The sequence below is a fragment of the Neltuma alba genome, unplaced genomic scaffold (assembly GCF_004799145.2).
Source record: "Neltuma alba isolate B1F8T4 unplaced genomic scaffold, ASM479914v2 tig00002557_pilon, whole genome shotgun sequence".
Classification (NCBI taxonomy): Eukaryota; Viridiplantae; Streptophyta; class Magnoliopsida; order Fabales; family Fabaceae; genus Neltuma; species Neltuma alba.
The window spans coordinates 17,066-32,323 of record NW_021632915.1 but is presented as its reverse complement, the minus strand read 5'-3'; the positions used below and the strand labels follow the sequence as shown (position 1 = coordinate 32,323).

Here is a 15,258-nt window from a genome sequence, read left to right as displayed (position 1 = left end):
ACGCAAGCTACTCGGACTCGGAGCGACTCGCTTATTCATGTTGTAAGTCGAACCGATTGAACGAGTATACGCAAATCCCCCTTCTGGGATTCTATTATTACTTCATATTATCTCCGGTCCTATATAAAAGCTAAAAAATAGTTGAGTTAGTTATTTATAATAAATATATATTTTCTTTCCTAAAATATCATTATTTATCAAGTTTATTGGTTAGAACTACCATTATTAGAAAGACTGTTTTGAAAAAAAATAAATAGATATAAGAGATAAAATGGATCATGATCTTATATTTAAGATCAAAATACAAATCAAACAAAGTCTTACATTAAGGACCGAAGTAGTAGTACTTATAATATATCATTAATTGGTTCTTTTCCCCTCAGCTTCATCAGTATCTGGGCAATCTGGGAGATGAATTAATTGTGTAGTTGACGAGGCCAGGAATGTGGACATTCAGCAAATAGTCTCTCCAATCTATGCTCTTGGGGTCAAACTCCAAATCAAATCCAACATCCTTTAGAATCTTTGATGATTTTCTCGTAATTCTTCAGTGTGCCTATCATCAAACCTGTTACAATATTATATTAAAACATTAACTCGAAGTTAGCCACTACTACTTACTATTTCAAATAAGTGGGTGCAAATTTGAATGAATAATAGAGAAAAAGCGAACAAGAAACATACAGTGCCTTGAAAATACATAGGGTTTTGTAGAGTTGGGCCATTCGCATCACAGTTTTGATTTTTCTATCATTTCGATTATAAACATCTCGGAAGATCTGGCAAAACACTTGGTTCACCACATATAATACCTCGCAACCAAATCATCATGCCAAAAATGATTAATGGGTATAAAATTAAAAAAACTAAGTACAAGAAGTTAGTTAATTAGGAAGCTCAATATACGCTCGTACCTTGAGGGGGAGAACATATCGGGTCATCATGTGAGCATGGAAACTACCCATAGTTGATAAAAAGAATGCCTTGGATATGATTATTGGCTTTCCACTTTTGTAATCAGTCAAGGGTTTGTTTTTGAAATAAAGGTAAGAAAGATGATGGACACAGGAAATTGTGAGAGAATTTCTTAATGATGAACTGACATGGTATATGTATTTGTCTGATGACTGAATAGCCATTGCCGACAGCATACAGTTTATCACCATATGCCGCTGGTATATCTACACATCATTAATCATCATATCAACCAAGTCCTAGGAAAAGTAAAGCCCAATGGAAGTATTATCTCATGTCTTTAATATAAGAGCTAGTTGACTAATCTGAATAAATTAAGAAAATTAGTTAAATTAATTCCTGATAATAAATAAGTGTTATCTTTCCTAAAATATCTTTATTAATCAAGTGTATTGGTTAGAACTACTGTTATTATTATAAGAACTATCTTAGAAAAAATAGATAAATATAAGAGGCAAAGTGGATTATTAGGGTCCTATATTTATGAATAAAATAAAAGTTAAAAGTACTCTTATATCAAGGACCGGAGGTAATGGTACATTTAGGTCTTAATAAAAAATATATGATCAAACTTACCGCATCCAAAATTGTCTGGGGATCACCGAGAAAGCATTCTACTTTTCCTTTACCATAGCTACCAATTACAGCATCAAGTGTTCTGTTAACCAAAAAATGTATTATATTACTTCCGGTCTTTAATATAAGAGTTAATTAATTAATTTGAGTAAATTAAACAAATTTATTAAATTAACTATTGGTAATAAAATGTATTATTATTTTTTCTAAACTACCCTTGTATTAGCTAAAACTACTATTTGATGAAATTTTTAACTTGTACAACTACTATAAGCATTACTTTGAAAAATAGATAAATATAAGAGACAACATGAATTTGGGTCCTATATTTAGGATTAAATTGAAAGTTAAACTAACTCTTATATATGTTAAAGTTCGGAGGTAGTATATTCTACTAGTGCCATTTAATTTGGAGTGTTTAATTTGTGGCGGTTTTTGGGGGGGGGGGGGAATACATCCCTCAAACCTTCAATCCAACCAGGAAAAGGTTCCTTGTAGGTACTTGTGATCATGGTAGGGCGTATGATAACTAATGGAATCTCATTTTTAAAATCCGACACCAACATCTCTCCCATTGCTTTTGTGAATACGTAAGTGTTTGGCCATCCATACAAGTTTGCTCTGTTTTTTGCGTCAAGCAAAGTTCGTAGTACAATAAGAACTGAAGATTATTTTGCAAAAACAAAAACATAAAGATGGATATATATAATGAACATGCATGTGATAGAACCTCTTAATTCCGAAATCTTTCATTGCAGACGTAATAGCCATGTCGTTGTCAGTATATTGTGATCTGAGTTGTTCAATTGTTTTTTGAATCAATGTCTTTTCTGCGTAAAATCTAAGACTTTTGAGGCGTCGTTTAGGGTTTGACCCATCCGTAAAGGTTCCTCCTTAATCAGTTCTCCTTCCCGAGGCTCTCCACAAATGTAAGCTGAAATCAGTAGCACGTAGCAGAGAGCGAGCACAAATTGTTAGGCTCTTGTAGATCAGAATATGTACAAAATTCTAAAAGGGTGTCCATTTAAATGACATCCAAGTTTCTGAGAAGAAGATGAAAACTTTTATGATTAAGCATACCTGTTGATAGGTGAAGAAAACTTGGATCTTACGGCAACTCTTGGCGAAGTTTAACACATGTAAAGCCCTCATCGTGTTAATCTCCATAGCGATGTCACATCTGGTTGAAATAGCAAAATACTACTTTCATTTAAAATAGAATTAAAATCTATGTATCTAACCAAAAAATAATAACTGCTAGGCGGTCCAAAATGACAGTTTCATACCAAATACTTCTCCGGTCCTAAATATAAGACCATTATATAAGGGTCTTATATTTAGGACCCTACAAGTATCCAATTTCCGAAGGAGTTTTTTTTTTTTTCTGCCGCTAGTTTTAGAAGAAATAATAATTAATTAAAGAAGTAAAAGAACAAAAAAGCTATTTTGATGGTTTATGATTCTAATGCAGCATAAAGGGATAGTTGTGTGCGTGTGTGTGTGAGATTAGTTTGAAAGGATTCTAGGCAACGGAAATTCTTTTTTATGATCCAAGTTATTTTCTAGCTTTCTAATGTATTATTTGTCTATTATTTCAAAAGATAATTATTTTAGAACTCAATGAATAATTATTTGCAGCGAAAAAAGATTCCAGTGACTTTATGAATTTAAAATAGTAGAACAATAAATGATATTGAATAATTTTCCAGTTTATTTTGAAATCGACATTAATTCAGTCTCAGTATCTAATAAATAATGCCTCTAATAAACAGTGATTAGTGTAACTCATGTTTTAGAATGGGTGAATTTCATGGCCATGATGATGATGGTGAAAGAGTTTTCATCTCGGAAGAAGAAAATGTAACTCAATTTTCATTCCTTATTCAGTCTGTAATGAAAAAGAGTGAAAATTAAGTTTCCCATTGGTTGCGCGCGCGCGCAGATATATGTACCTTTCATCAAAGTTGGTATTAGCAGCAAAGTTGGCAATGACGTCTATTTCCTCCCACATCTTTTCAAGATTTGCATTTTTAATCCCCAAATTTGGAACAGAAACATCTCCTGCAACAGCAACTACCTTCTCTGCCAGCAGAGATTCAAAATCCGCACCCCATTTTTCCCGTAAAACTCTAAACAGCTCCTTCCTTATAATCTATAAATATATATACACATATGATAGATTTATCAATGTATAAATTACTGAATAAGCTAGGCTGAAAACAACCATAACGATCACTTGATATATATATATATATATATGTACACTTCATCATGCATGCGATGTGTGGCTGCCTCAGAGTCAGAAGCTCTGAGAAGAAGATACAATTTCTTCAAATCTGATTGAATCCTTAATAACTTGTCCACAAATACTATCACATTTCAAATTCATTTGTTAACCCCAGAGTATATGTATATGCAGAAACAATTCATTTCAAAGAGTGTGTGTGTGTGTGTGTGTAGAGAGAGAGAGAGAGAGAGAGGAAACTAAACCTTTTGCTAAAAAGCCAGTTGCACCGGTGACCAATATAGTCTTTCCCCTGAGAAACTGTGTTACACTTGCCACCTCCATTTTGAAGAAGCAGAGTTTGTTGTTTCTCTTTTGTGAAGATTATATTGACACGATGATATATATTCTCTTCCAATATTATATTATTGTATTTATAGTAGTAGTTGCATATAGCACCCTGTTTCTTATTATAAGTCACTTGTATCCCAAACCCACAAACCAAGAAATACATCAAATTAATCAGTTTTTTTTCCATATTTACCCTTATTAAAAGGTGAGAGAGAGAGGGAGGGGAGGGACTGCATAGAAAATGAAAAGTTGAGAGAAAGATAGAGAGGGAGAGGGAAAAGGACGTGTTTCGAAGAGTCATTACTTCATACTTAAATTATGGACGTACGAGATCGTCTTGGATTACCTGCCCCTGTACAATCGAGAGATTATGGCCGTTGATTTGATCCCTCCGTCCACAGCATGCCATGAGTCTGACTATTAGAAAATTCAAGTCTAATTATTATCCTAGCTCCCAGTGCACAAACTAATTAATGACATTTCGAACGTCTTTTATCTGCTTGCGCACTCTGCAATATACATGAGCCTATAGTAAATAGAGTGATACTGTAACAAGTGATGATTCATCAATTTTTGGTATGTGGTTGTGGTGTGCCGTCACTTTCGATCGACAGGCTGCTTCTTTCATATGCAAAACTACCAGAAACGTGCTCAAATTCTGGATCATGCAGGGCACCGATTTGTTTTGAAAACTACTTCTGGATCTTGTTCAAGTATTGTCAGCTCTAATTAAGGCTCTATTTATAACACCGCAGGCTACTCTCATCTTAAATATTAGAACTAGACAGCCAATTTACACATATTTTAAAAAATTAGTTAAACTATCTGTAATAAATATGGACTGGTTTTTCTGAAAGACCTTATTTGATAGTTACCCTGGAACTCCCTATTTCATATATGTAATTATTAGAAATAGCTCTAAAAATGCTTATAAATTTTATTACTACTTGCAATTTTAATTATAAGACCTGGTTTGTAGATTATAAATAAGATCTTATAATTAGAACAGGAAGTAATATTATCTTTTTAATTAATTGACAAAAGATCACTATGTGTAAGAGGCACGTCCCTAACTAGTCCTAACGCTAGGGGGCATTTAATTGCCCCATGAAATTAAGATCCCATATATTCATAAATGTTTTTTTTTGGGTATAATTAGGAGTATTAACGTCTACGCTTTATTATTAATGAAGCTACCGATTCATTTACTGGACGTTGACAAAACTTTTGTTGTTTTTTTTTTTTGTCCTTGGTTGGGGCCGGAGGAATTGTTTTAAGACATAATTCTAAACGCATGTAATCTAACTACTCTTTGCTCAAGGATAAAAACACTTTAAGGATTGCAGAAAAAATTGTTGGTGGTGCGATGAGATCAAATAATAAGAACATAAAATTGTGCATTGTATGCTTAATTAATAAAAATTAAATTTTAAGGACTAAATCAATAATTGAGAGAAACTTCAAGAACCAAATCTTTCATTATCCACACACACACATATCCATTTTGGGGAAGGAGTTGTTAGGAGATTCTGTCATCGTAAAAAGAGGATTTTATGGACCTTGCGGCATAGAGAAAACAAAAATTTACGATTATATAAATAACGTTTTTTACTATACCCAAAAAAAGAAGAAGAAATGACATTAAAAAAAATTGAAAATCATAACGTAGTTTAGGCATGTAAGAGGTTGAAATTTCAGGAGATGAAGTAATGTCTGATTTGGTATTTTGCAAATACAGTTAAATATTAAAAATACCCTTATCTCAAAAAGTTTATTAATAAGTTTTGAACGGGTAATGACAAATATTTACCCGAATTAAATATATATCCGGTTAGTAAAAAAAATTTCAGTTATAACCGAAAAACCGAATTAAATATATTATATATTTATATTTAATAAATATTATAATAATAAATATATATGTGTGGGTTTATGTGAACTCTTTAAATATATTTATATTCAACAAATATGGTTAAAATAACTCATATTAAATGATGAAATATTTATTAATTAATGATTGTAATTATATTTTTTTATTATTTTTAATTTAAAATCACTTTTCATATTTATATATTTTGGTTAATTGGTTAACCTAACCAAAATATTTCGGTTAATTCGGTTTCGGTATTTATAATTTGTTTTATTTGGTTATTCGGTTAATTCGATTATCACCAATAACCGAACAAAACAGTCGAATGCTCACCTCTACAGGAAATCACAACATTCTAATTCAGGCATGTAAGAGGTTAAAAATTTTAGGAGAGGAAGTAATGTCTCATATGATATTTTGCAAATATAATTAAATGATAAAAATACCCTTATCTCAAAAAGTTTATTAACAAGCTATGAATGGGTAATCAAAAGTGTTAAATAACAAATGACAAAAAATATATTAGTAATGACAAGTTATTCATTAATAAGTTGTGAATTGGTAATAACAAGTGTTGAACAATCAATGACAAAAAATATACTGATAATAACAAGCTTGATAGGTTTTTTTTTTTAAAAAAATATGATATAAAAACATTTTAGTCGTTTGATTGTATTTTTAAAATACCAGGTCAAATGCCATATCTTCTATTAAGATTTTGATCTTTTAGATGTTTAATATATGTATATGCAGAAACGTACAATTCATTTCAAAGTGTGTGTATATTTATATATATATATAGAGAGAGAGAGAGAGAGGAAACTAAACCCTTTGCCAAGAAGCCAGTTGCACCGGTGACCAATATAGTCTTTCCCCTGAGAAACTGTGTTACACTTAGGGGTGTTCATAGTGCCCGCATGCCCGGTGCGCCCGCTCGAGCCTGGAAAAAAAAAAGCCCGGCCCAGCCCGAAAAAATGTAGCCTAAACAAAAAAAGAGCACTTTTGGGCAGGGCCCAACACGGGCAGGGCCGGGCAGCGGGCAAGGTACCCGGCCTTGCCCGTTTGGCCCTGCCCGGAAGTTTTTATTTATTTTTATTTTTTTTTCATTTTCACTCTCCAGAGTCCAGTCTCCAGTCTTGAGTCCACTCTCCACTGATCCACTCCATCAGTCCGTGGTCTGCCTTTCATCACTTCATCAGAAATTCAAAACCCTACCCATTTACCCAACGCGGCAAGTCGGCAACGCGGTTACTTCCCCCCCACTTTCAGTTCTGAGTCGCTCCCTTGCCTGTCGGTCTCGGACTCTCGGTCGCTCCCCTGCCACTCGGTCTTGGTCGCTCCCTCCCAGTGCAGTCTCTGACTTTCGCGTGCTGTGACTGCTCACTGTTGTCTCTGATTTGAAGACTGAAGCTCGCCGAATACTCCAGCTCAACGAGTCGTTGCTCGCCTGGATCTTGCCTCTCACCGAGTAGTCTCTTGGTATAGACCATTATAGACCATTTCTTCCTCCTTTTTCACTATCTGGAGAAATATTATGCTCTACAAACCTCACCTTGTCGGTCTCGGTCACTCCCAGTCTCCCACCTCACCTTGCTGTCTCTCCGATCTGAAGCTCGTCGAGTAGTCTCTCGGTATCTCTCGGTCGCTGTCTCTTCAATCTAAAGCTCGCCAAATACTCCAGCTCAACGCCTCAACCACCATCACGTCTCTCGGTCACTCGTTGCTCCACGGCTCCAATCTCCACTCGGTGAGTTGCGACAGCACGGATTCCTTTGTCCAGTCTCCACGCATGTCTCTGTATCATATGATTGTATTTGATTCTGGTTTGATTTAGTCGCCTGATTGTGCCATTTGATTATGCTTGGATTATTTCTGATTTTCTGTTTCACAATTCATATAATGCTGTTTCTATGGAGGTGCATGAGATATTCACAATTCATGTGTTTTGTAATTGTATCTACAAGCTCAGGCCTGCCGTGTCTATTCAAAAAAAAAATAAGTCATGTAATGCCATGTTCGTTTTAGTTTGCAAGAATTTGAGATAACAAAGAAATAAATGGTTCTGCTTCAGTGCTTCTACTGTGAAATGAGTGGCAGAGTTGGAATAGCAGAGTCATCTGTAATTACTGCCATGTTCGTTTTAGTTTCCAAGCATTGCTCAATTTTTTTTTAATAATTCGTTTTAGTATTTGGAATAGCAGAATCATTTTAAATGAATCAATTAAATCAAATGGTATATCGTGAGCTGTACTTCATATCAGTATTATTGTATCAATTCAAATTTCTTGCCATGATTCATTTGTCACAGTATTTCTTCAGTCTCCACTTGTGTTTGTATGATATAATGCTATTTGATTCTACTTTGATTCATTTGAAATTTCTGCTATTTGATTCTGCTCCTATTCATTTAAAATTTCTTGCTATTTGTGTATTGATATATTTTTAAAAAATAATTTGTTCATTATATGATATTGCAGCTGCAATGGATGATAAAACTTCTATTACATCACCATCCCCGGTTGTTGGTGGAAGGTCTCAAGCTGCTTCAGCCCCTCTTCAAACACCAATCTCTATTGGACCTAATCAAACACCAAATCCTAATAGACCTAATGAAGTTGCTGCCCCTAGCCCTATTGTTCCTGTTCAACCTCCATCTCATCCTGTCCTCCCTCCCCTTGCTCCTTCTCCTACCCCTACTCCCCCACAAACAAATTCTGTCACACCGGAAACAAGTATTGATGAAAGGGGTACAAAGAGAAAGGCAAGAGAAACTAAGCACACATCAGAGTTTTGGGAATATTTTGTTAGATTGCCAATAGAAGAAACTAATGGAGTTCACTTAGCAGCTTGCAAGTATTGTCATACTACTTATAAAGCTGATCCAAACCGTCATGGGACAAATTCTTTATTAAGGCATATCCCAAAATGTTCAAAGAACCCTCATAAAGCCACTACAGATAAAAAGCAATCTATGTTAACTCTTTTGTCGGGCAAGACTAGTGGCCAAGGAAGATCTCTAGTTACACATGTATATGATGAGAAGCGATGTAGAAGAGCTTTAGCTGAATTTATTATCTGTGATGAGCAACCATTTAGAATTGTGGAGAAGCCTGCATTTAAGAAATTGTTGAATGAGTTTGAACCTCGCTTTCCAATCCCATCAAGAACAACAATTGGAACAGATGTGTGGCAATTATATCTTGGAGAAGTTAAAGTATTGAAGAAATTTTTGAAACAGAGTACTAAACGTGTTTGTCTCACCACAGATTGCTGGACATCAAATCAGAATTTCAATTACCTATGCTTGACAGCACATTTTGTTGATGATGAATGGAAGCTTCACAAAAGAATTCTCAATTTTGTTATGATTGAAAATCATAGAGGTGATACTATAGGGAGGACTATTGAGCAATGCTTGTTAGATTGGGAGATTGAGAAAGTGTTCACTATCACTGTGGATAATGCCTCAGCTAATGACTCAGCTTTGGGATATCTTAAAAGACGTTTGAGGAGTTGGAAGGGCTTACTTTGTGACGGTGATTATCTACAATTAAGATGTTGTGCACATGTCCTAAATTTAGTGGTCAATGAAGGTATTAAAGAAATGAAAGACAGCTTTGAAGCCATTCGAAATGCTGTGAGATATGTTCGTTCTTCTCCTTCACGCTCCCTAAGATTCAAAGCTTGGGCTGAAGCTAAAAAAATAGACACTAAAAGTCTTGTTTGCCTTGATGCATCCACTCGATGGAATTCAACATACTTAATGTTAGAAGCTGCAATGAAGTTTCAAAAAGTGTTTGAGCGAATGCGTGATGAAGATGATGACTATATTTCGTACTTCAGCTCAAGCACTTCAAGCTCTAGGCGTGAGCGTGGGGCTTCTAGTTCTGCTAGGCGTGAGCAAGGATAGCTTTTCTGATCCTGTTACTGATGATTGGAATAATGCTCGGATTTTCATCAAATTCTTGAAGGTCTTCTATGACATAACATTGAAATTTTCAAGCTCCCTTTCTGTATCGGCAAATGAATATTTCCACCAGATTGCTCGGGTTCAGAAAATGCTGCAAAGAAATATCACAAATAATGCTAATAGCTTCTTGAGAGAAATGAGCACTAGCATGCAGGTGAATATGACAAGTATTGGGGTCAAGCAGACAATATGAATCCATTGCTTTTTGTGGCTGTCATTTTGGACCCTCGATATAAACTAGCATATGTGAATCATATGTTTGATCTTCTTTATGCTGATCCTGAAGTATGCTTGATTATGAAGGAGAGGGTTAAAGATTGTTTGTATCGGTTGTTTAATGAGTACTCTGCTGGGGTTTCTATTGACTCAGGGACTACCTCCACAAGCACAGCAGGTGCAACATCATTGCCTTCTTTTGATGATGATGATGCTGGTGGTGGTGAAGAGGATCCAGGTCATAAGTGGTTAGAATCTATGAAACAAAGAACCTCAACAGATCCTCAAACTGAGTTAGATAGATATATAACAACTGACTCGAGAGATGAAATCCCTTCTGCAGCTGAGTTTGACATATTGTTATGGTGGAAAGTTAATTTAGAAAAATATAGAATTCTCTCACACATGGCACGAGATGTATTGGCTATGCCAGTTTCTACAGTGGTTTCTGAGTCTGCCTTTAGCACCGGAGGACATGTGGTTGATCATTATAGAAGCTCTTTATCTTCTAAGATGACAGAAGCACTAATTTGTAGCCAAAATTGGCTACAACCTGGGCTATCAATGTCTGAATTTGTTGACAAGCTTCGGGAGTTTGATAATTTTGATGAGACAGAACATGTCCTTCAACTTGCTAGTAATCTTTTTTACCCCCAAATCTCAATAACTCATATTTTACTTCATAATTTGTAATGTCATTGTTCTTTGATTTTTTGTCCTAGATTCTGCTACACCTGGAGCTGGAGGGGAGAATTTAATGGCTATTGGTAATTGAAGGGTCATTTTATAAACATGACTAGTTAAGCTGACAAGGTAAATCGGTGCTTCCTTTAAAATCTAGAAGTATATTTTTTTTATTGTTTACTTTGTAATATATTAAACTTTGTTATTTTTATTTGTATTTTTTTCAGGTGTTCCATCCTTTTTGGGAAATTATGGAGATTGATGCAAAGTGCAAACTGTTCAATTTTCTAGGCTCCAATTACAATATTGAATCTTGTTTTGAATGGATTATTGATGTTATTCAATTGGATATTTGTTAAGACTTATTTTGGACTATTTCTGAATGATTTTGGTGTGTTAAAATGTAGAATTATGTAATGTGATTTTCAGATATGGATGGAGTTGTTTTTTTTTTTTTTTATGATTTGAGCAGGACATCGGTTTTTGGGCAATGAAGCCCGCCCTGCCCATGCCCTGCCCAAAATAGTTAGGGCTTCTATGGGCAGGGCTGGGCACCGGGCTGTATTTTGTGGCCCGCACATAGTTCGGCCTGGGCATCGGGCAGGGGTCGAGCCCTGCCCAGCCCTGCCCACGTGCACCCCTAGACTTACACTTGCCACCCCCATTTGATAATGATAACTGTTGAATAACCAATGACAAAAAAATATATTAGTAATAACAAGTTTGATAATTTTGTTTTAAAATTGATATAAGAACATCTTAGTCATTTGACTGTATTTCCAAAAATACCAAACCAAGTACCATATCTTCTACTAAGATTTTGATATTTTAGGTGCCTAAATTGAAATATTGCAGGAAATTAGGGATGAGCAAAACCAAACCAAAGCCAAACTGAACCGAATTCAATTTTGGTTTTTCGGTTCGATTATTTTGGTTTTCAATTACATATTCGGTCTTTATTTTTGTAGTAATTCGGTTTCGGTGTTCGGTCCGGTTAGTAAAAAAAATTTCAGTTATAACCGAAAAACCGAATTAAATATATTATATATTTATATTTAATAAATATATATGTGTGGGTTTATGTGAACTCTTTAAATATATTTATATTCAACAAATATGGTTATAATAACTCATATTAAATGATGAAATATTTATTAATTAATGATTGTAATTATATTTTTTTTATTATTTTTAATTTAAAATCACTTTTCATATTTATATATTTTGGTTAATTGGTTAACCTAACCAAAATATTTCGGTTAATTCTGTTTCGGTTTCGGTATTTATAATTTGCTTTATTTGGTTATTCGGTTAATTCGATTATCACCAATAACCGAACAAAACAGTCGAATGCTCACCTCTACAGGAAATCACAACATTCTAATTCAGGCATGTAAGAGGTTAAAAATTTTAGGAGAGGAAGTAATGTCTCATATGATATTTTGCAAATATAATTAAGGGATAATTAATCTCCAGGTCCTTATAGTTTCATCTGATTTTTAATTGGGTCCTTATAAAATTTTTTCTTTTTATCAGATCCTTTTACTTTCGTATGTTTTTAATTAGGTCCTTCTATTTTTTTTCTTTTTATCAGGTCCTTATAGTTTCACTTATTTTTTAATTAGGTGCTTTGTAGTTTTTGAAAAATTATTTATTAACTTTATTCTTTAAAATTAATTTCATTTTAAATTAATAATTATATAATTGGACAAACTAATTAATATAATCATTTAGTAATTAATTAATAATCAGAATAATAATTATACTTAAGTATAAATTATTTATAATCATATTTTAATTTTAGAAAAATTTATTATTATAATTTGAATTTTATAATTATAAAAATTCGAATTGAAAATAAATAATATATTTGTTTAACTAAAAATTTAAAAGAATATTAACATAAGATTGTTACAATAATTTATTATTTTTAAAATGTTATTATTTGTAAAATAAAGAATAAAAACTACAAGGACCTAATTAAAAACAAAGTAAAACAATAAGGACCTGATAAAAAGAAAAAAAATTATAAGGACTTGATTAAAAATATATGAAAGTATAAGGACCTGATAAAAAGAAAAAAAATTATAGGGACCTGATTAAAAACCAGTTGAAACTATAAGGACTTATATATTAATTATCCCTATAATTAAATGATAAAAATACCCTTATCTCAAAAAGTTTATTAACAAGCTATGAATGGGTAATCAGAAGTGTTAAATAACAAATGACAAAAAATATATTTGTAATGACAAGTTATTCATTAATAAGTTGTGAATTGGTAATAACAAGTGTTGAACAATCAATGACAAAAAATATACTGATAATGACAAGCTTGATAGGTTTTTTTTTTTTAAAAAAAATCTGATATAAAAACATTTTAGTCGTTTGATTGTATTTTTAAAATACCAGGTCAAATGCCATATCTTCTATTAAGATTTTGATCTTTTAGATGTTTAATATATGTATATGCAGAAACGTACAATTCATTTCAAAGTGTGTGTATATTTATATATATATATAGAGAGAGAGAGAGTAAACTAAACCTTTTGCCAAGAAGCCAGTTGCACCGGTGACCTATATAGGGTCCGTTTGGATGAACGATTGGAAAAGCAGCTTATAGGAAAAGTAGCTTATGGAGAAGTGAAGTTGGTAAAAGCTAAATTGGATAAGCTGAATTGTGTTTGGATTGGAGTTCAGAAAAGCTAGTTTGCAGAAGTGAAATTGGTAAAAAGGTGTTTGGATTATAGTTGAGTAAAAGTGAGTTTGGTTATAAAATGACTAAAATGGGTATAAGTGTTAATAAATAATGAAATATGATAAAAAAATGATTTGACATAATACAATGAAATTAAAATAATTTACTATGAAGAAGTCAAATTAATGAGTGAATTAAATTTTAAAATTTCAAAAAAATTATAACAAATATTTTAAATATAATGTGAAACATGAAAAAAAAATGAATTAATATAATACAGTGAATTATTGTTAATTTGATATGAAGAAGTGAAATTGATCGAGGGAATTAAATTTGAAAACATAAGAGAAATGGAAAAAAAATTGCAAATATAAAACGAAACATAATTTGAATGGGTAAACATGTTTTTAACTCCAATTTACAGTATTGCAATAAAGTGAAACTAAATAATATTACATAACTAATCAATAGATAAGCTATGGATAATTTGGTCTCTGATTGCATCACGGACGCGATTCATATGCGATGAAGACTGTGATGTAACATTTGAAGATGATGGTTGACTAGCTTCAGCCTGATCATGTTCGCCCACATTATTACCATTTTCAGCTTGTTCAAAAAACAAGTCGGAGCTCGAATGTCTCCTTATAAGGTTATGAATGGCCATTGTTGCACAAACCAGATACACTTGTGTTTGGAAGTCGTAACTGCGCATATTTCGGAGGACTTGAAATCTATTCTTCCAAACACCGAATGTTCTTTCTATTGTGCACCTTAAACTGGAATGATAATAATTAAAGGCTTTGTTGCTATTTCGGAATCCTACTTGTCGTCGGAAGTCTGGAAGGTGGTAGCGCTCAGATCTGTATGGACCTAGATATCCATTTGGTGTTGGATATCCCGCATCAACCAAGTAATATTTCCCTAATGATTCATGAAACAATTTGAGAGATTGTGAAATGAATAAAAGTATGAAATAATTAAAAGAACATGTATGATTGGAACACATAAACATATACCTGGAGGTGGATGAGGGAAATTAAGAGATGAATTTGTAATAGCACTATCAAATATACGAGCATCATGTGCAGATCCCTCCCATCCTGCCAAGACAAAAGTGAAACACATATCCCAGTCACATACAGCCATGACATTTTGTGATGGATATCCCTTTCTGCCAATAAATTTGTCTAGTTTTGCAGCGGGGACAACACACTGTATATGAGTGCCATCAATTGCTCCGATTGCGTCCTTAAAAAATGGGTAGTAACGTGGATCGTTCTCAATTTTTCTATGAGTTCCACGAAATGTTGGATCTATGGGTCGAATAAGTTCACTCGATAGGCTAAGACAAGCTTGCAGTACATTATGAAAGTGCCTACTTACAGTTTCCCCTGATCGTTGAAATCGTTCCTGGATCATCCTATTGCATTGTCCATGTGCAACCGTGTTTAAAAACATCGCAACCATTTCTTCAATTCCTACGTACTTAGACTTTTGTAAACCATGTTCCACCAATTTAGTACATAAGAGGTGGAAAACATCTTTATCCATTCTAAACATTTCATGACATCGATCATCATGCCCATTCATAATGCCTTGTACCCATAAATTTCCTGTCTGCTCACTAGTTCTGCACGGTTGTTTAAGCAAGTACATTTCACAATAATGACCAACCAATGCACCTACTGCTT

General features: G+C 33.5%; 1 pseudogene; it reads right to left on the bottom strand.

The window, feature by feature from the left end:
- Positions 1 to 338: 338 nt before the first annotated feature.
- Positions 339 to 7,486, bottom strand: LOC114732448 (probable fatty acyl-CoA reductase 4; annotated as a pseudogene).
- Between the last annotated feature and the right edge of the window lie 7,772 nt (positions 7,487 to 15,258).